This window comes from Lissotriton helveticus, chromosome 5_1, assembly GCF_964261635.1.
Source record: "Lissotriton helveticus chromosome 5_1, aLisHel1.1, whole genome shotgun sequence".
NCBI lineage: Eukaryota > Metazoa > Chordata > Amphibia > Caudata > Salamandridae > Lissotriton > Lissotriton helveticus.
Window position 1 is genome coordinate 623,355,508 of NC_136065.1, and position 4,788 is coordinate 623,360,295.

The following is a 4,788-nucleotide window of genomic DNA, read 5'->3' on the forward strand; positions in this document are numbered from 1 at the left end:
TAGCAGCAGTCATTATGGAGCGATTCCCAGAGCAGGGCCCCGGCCTTTTCCAATAAGCTAGCATAACAACGGAGGCAGAAACCAATGGGGGCATGGGCTGGTACAAGTATGATTGCGAATTCAGGAAGAAGATGGCTATGTGTCCCGCGCTGGGGTGGGACCAGATTGAGGTGAGGCTTTGGATCCAACATGTGGGCAAGGGAAAGGTAGAAGCTGCAGAGAAAACTAGCTCCAACGACAAGAAAGGTGAAAGAGGTAAGGGACAGAACTCCGAGAAGAAGGGCCAGTTCAGGCAGTCCTTTCGTGGGGGCAGAGGGGGGGGTGGCCAGAAGCAAGGTAATAGAAGAAGCTTCTCTGGTACATGCAGGCTTTTCAATGGAGGAAACTGCATGTGGGGGAAGGCTTGCAGATTCACCCACACCTGCAGCAAGTGTAGCAGCTCCCATCCTTCCTCCTCATGCGATAAGCGCGACTCCTCCGTTGGCCCTGCTAGGCAGCATCGATAGCGCGGCATCAGACAGGCCTTTCCAACCCCCGCCGGTGTCCCTGCCTATCCTCCCTCCTCCATCCAGCAACCACAACCAGGTTAGCGAGCCTGCCCCTTCTGTCCTCGCTGGCCTACAGATGTCCAAAGGCCCGTCCCCCATCGGCATCTCAAACTTACTACCTCTACTGCGGGACTATCCCAATGCCAAGGATAGGGCTGCGTTAGCTGAGGGCTTTCTGGAAGGTTTCAGAATTCCCTACCGGGGACCTAGGGTCAGCAGGGATTCGGAAAACCTGAGGTCAGCAAGGGACCACCCCGAGGTGGACGGGGAAAAATTGCGGAAGAGCTAGCGATGGGGAGGGTGGCGGGCCCTTTCAGGCTTCCTCCCTTCCCAGGTTTTGTGGTCTCACCCTTGGGTGTAGTCCCCAAGAAAGAGCCTGGGTCTTTCTGGCTGATCCAACACCTTTTCTTCCCCGATATTGACTCAGTAAATTCATGACTGGAAGAGGGCTCATGCTCTGTCTCCTACTGCTCACTGGACATGGCCATAGACATCGTTAGGAGGGCCGGGAGTGCGGCTTGGTTGGCGAAAGCCGACATTGAATCAGCATTCAGGTTGCTGCCGGTCCACCTAGAGAGCCAACACCTTTTAGGCTTCAAGTGGCAGGGTGACTGCTTCTTTGACAAATTCATGCCCATGGGCTGCGCGGTCTCCTGCACCTTTTTTGAGGCCTTCAGCTCTTTCCTGCAGTGGGTACTCTCGATGAAATACAAGGTCGAAGCAGTGACGCATTACCTGGACGACTTCTTATTCATTGGGAGGGATGGTACGCAGGAATGCAGCGAGGGGCTCCAATGCTTTATGGATCTGGCCAGACGCCTGGGGGTGCGGTTGGCACCCGGCAAAACTGAAGGCCCTGCGCAGGTTCTCACTTTCCTGGGTATCGAGTTGGACACGGTGAATGGCGTATCGAGGCTCCCTGCCGGGAAGGTGCGAGCCTTGCAACAGGACATTCAAGATCTGCTGGGGAGAGACAAGGCGCCTCTAGGGGTCATCTAGAGCCTGCTAGGCAAACTCAACTTTGCGGCGAGAGGTATTACGGTGAGCAGGGTCTTCGCTAGGAGACTGGCGCGAGCTACCATGAAGGTTGTCAAGCGACACCACTTTGTCAATCTGTCCTCGGGCCTGAAGAAGGACCTGGCCATGTGAGTGGAGTTTCTGTCTGACTTCAACGGGACTGTGATCTGGAGGGCTCTTTGGGTAGACAGTCCAGAAATCAGCATGTTCACGGACGCCTCAGGCAGGGAAGGCTTTGGGGCAATCCTGGGCGAGCAATGGTGCGTACAGGAGTGGCCCAACGCGTGGCGAAGCGCGGCATCATGTCCAACATCACGGTGCTTGAACTTTTTCCGATTGTCATCGCTCTTCACCTCTGGCCTGAGGCCTTGTCTGACAGGAAGGTCCTATTCTGGTCGGACAACATGGCGGTGGTTCAGGCTGTAAATGGGCAATCAGCCAAATGCCCGTTGGTACTATGCTTACTAAGAGATCTTGCCAGAGGGAGCCTGTGCTGCAATATTGAGTTTAGGGCAAGACATATAGAGGGAGTTAAAAATGTGGTAGCTGATGCTCCCTCTCGTTTTCAGTGGGAAAGTTTCCGGGCGGCCTGGCAGAAGGCGAGAGCAGAGATGACCCCCTTCCCACCAACCCTCTGGCGGATCTTGTAGTGGAGCAGGAGTTGAGAGCACTGGGGGAGAGATCTCTGGCCCCAGGTACGAGAAAACGCTATGGGAGCCACCTGTCTACATTTTACAAAGTAGTGGAGGACATGGGACTGCAAAGGTTATCACTTGAAGAGAAAGTGCAGGCTTTTGTAGTTTGGGCCAAGAGACAAGGTAAATCCCATTCCTGGGCTTGTGGTCACCTGGCCGCAGTCAGCCACGATGCCAAGCTGAGAGGGGGTCAGGACCCACCACTTACTTCGCCATCAGAGCAGCATTGAAGGGTTGGTCCAGGGAGGAGCCGAGGGTCCTAGACAGTAGAGCCCCCATTGATTTCACTATCCTCCGTGCCATGATAGATGAGCTAGACACCGTAACCCGCTCCCCGTTTGAGGCTTCCCTGTTTTCAGCAGCATTTTGCCTAGCCTTCTTTGGAGCTTTTCGCGTCAGTGAGTTAGTGGCTCGCTCCAAAAGCGACAGTTCAGGGGACGCCTTGGGGGTGGCGGACATTAGCCTGCACTCCAACCTGTCCATACACTTAAGGAAGTCCAAGACAGACCAGGCAGGTAAGGGGACAAGGATTGAGTTATGCCCGCTGGGGGACCCTAGGTCCTGCCCTGTTTCACTAGTCAGGTCCTACCTCGAGCTCCGTCCCCCAGCGCCCGGGTACCTCCTTATCCACGCAGACCTCGGCCCGCTCACTAAGTACCAGTTGGACAGAATCATGATTGCATGTCTCTCCAGAGCAGGCCTTCTTAGGCAGGGCAAGAAGTTTTCCAGCCACTCGTTCAGAATAGGGGCAGCCACAGCAGCTTTCAAAGCGGGCATGGGGCCTTCAAGCGTGCAGAAAGTGGGGCGCTGGGAATCTCCATGTTACAAGCGGTATATCCGACCTTGAGTATCGAGGCGGCTTGAGTTTGCAGTGTTTTGTGTTCCACAGTTCTTTTGTGTGCAGTGTTCTTTAGACATGTTGTAATAATGCAATTATTAATAAAACAACGAAGTTTGAACTGTGTCCTTTGTCTTAGCAGGGTCGAGAGTGTGGGTCATGGGGCACTCCACCATCTCCATGTTAGCACGGTGGGCAGCGATCAGGAACTGGACACGTGGATTCCCAAACAGAGAATTTGTGTGGTTAGGGTTTCCATGCCTCAGGAACAAACTCGAACTATCTCTGGCCTCACGCAGAGCCCCCCAACCACCTGGTCATTCACTTGGGGGGCAATGATCTCACGAATCTGGGGCGAACTGTTTTAATCCACAAGATGAAGAGCGATTTGGGGGAGGTCTGCAAACGCATGGGGCAATGCGAGGTATGGTGGTCAGAGATCGTGCCACGCAGGGTGTGGCTTGGTGCTAAATCCTGTGAAGCTATTGAGAGGTCTAGATGAAGAGTCAACAGTGCCATGCGCAAATTTACCGAGCAGAGGGGATTGGGATTTGTCAGGCATGAGATGATTCAGGAGAGGACCAAAGGCTATTTTGAGGCGGACGGTGTCCACCTCTCAACGGTGGGGTTGGACCTTTTCCTCCTGGACTTACAGGAAGCTTTGCAATTGCAAGGTAGCAGGTAAAGACAGGAAGCGAGGTAGTGGGGGGCCTGCGGCGACGGTGGCCGCTGCCCGGGCTGTTGGGGAGTTACAGGGCGATCCGGAAGCAGAGAGGTGCAGCACGGTACCTCAGCGGGCACATAGGGGTTCCAGAGCCAAGACCAGGGGCCTCAGGGGAGGTTCCTGGAACCTGTGTCGGCGCCCCAGTAGTCCTTCGGGCGGTTGTGGGCCTGTGCAACCGGGGGCATGCCTAGCTACGCTCTACCCCGCGAGGGGCGGAGTATATAATCATTACCATGAGGGGCAGCACGGAAGTGGTTCGCCACGGTGCTGCCTGGCTCATCAGGCGGGCAGGTGTTGAGAATGCGGCCTGCCCTTGGATCGCCCGCAAGCTAACCCACTATGATTACATAACGTGTATGTAAATAAAACCTGCAGCAGCTTTTCCCAAACTAATAACACTTGTGTCTAGTGTGTTATTTGCGAGACGCATGCTTATGTTGCGGGGTGGGGGGCCTGTTGCCATGATGTTACTATGCAGCTGTGCGAGGCCACCCGGTGGCCCCTCAGGAGGGCAGCCCTTTAGTAACGGAGGGCTTTCCCCCACACCCTCCCCCCCACCTGGTTCACTCACTACTCCCCTGGCAGGAGGAGTCCCAAGCGTTCAGCTGGGGAGGGGGCAGGCTGGTGTGATGTCACGTCCGGTGCAGCAGGCAGGGAGAGGGGTACTTAAGTCCCCCTCGCCATTTTCTCTGCCTCTTTGCTGCACTGGACGCGTGGTTGTGACCTCGGCTGGAGGACACACATTTTCCCGCCCGACCACTCACCCTGTGTGTCTGGTTTGGGGGGAGACAGTTGAACTTTTTAACGTGTTAATTTTCGTTGCAGGCGGAGTTACAGGGCGATCCAGAAGCAAAGATGTGCAGCACGGTACCTCAGCGGGCACATAGGGGTGCCAGAGCCTAAGACCAGGGGCGATTCCTGGAACCTGTGTTGGCGCCCCAGTAGTTCTTCGGGCGGTTGTGGGCC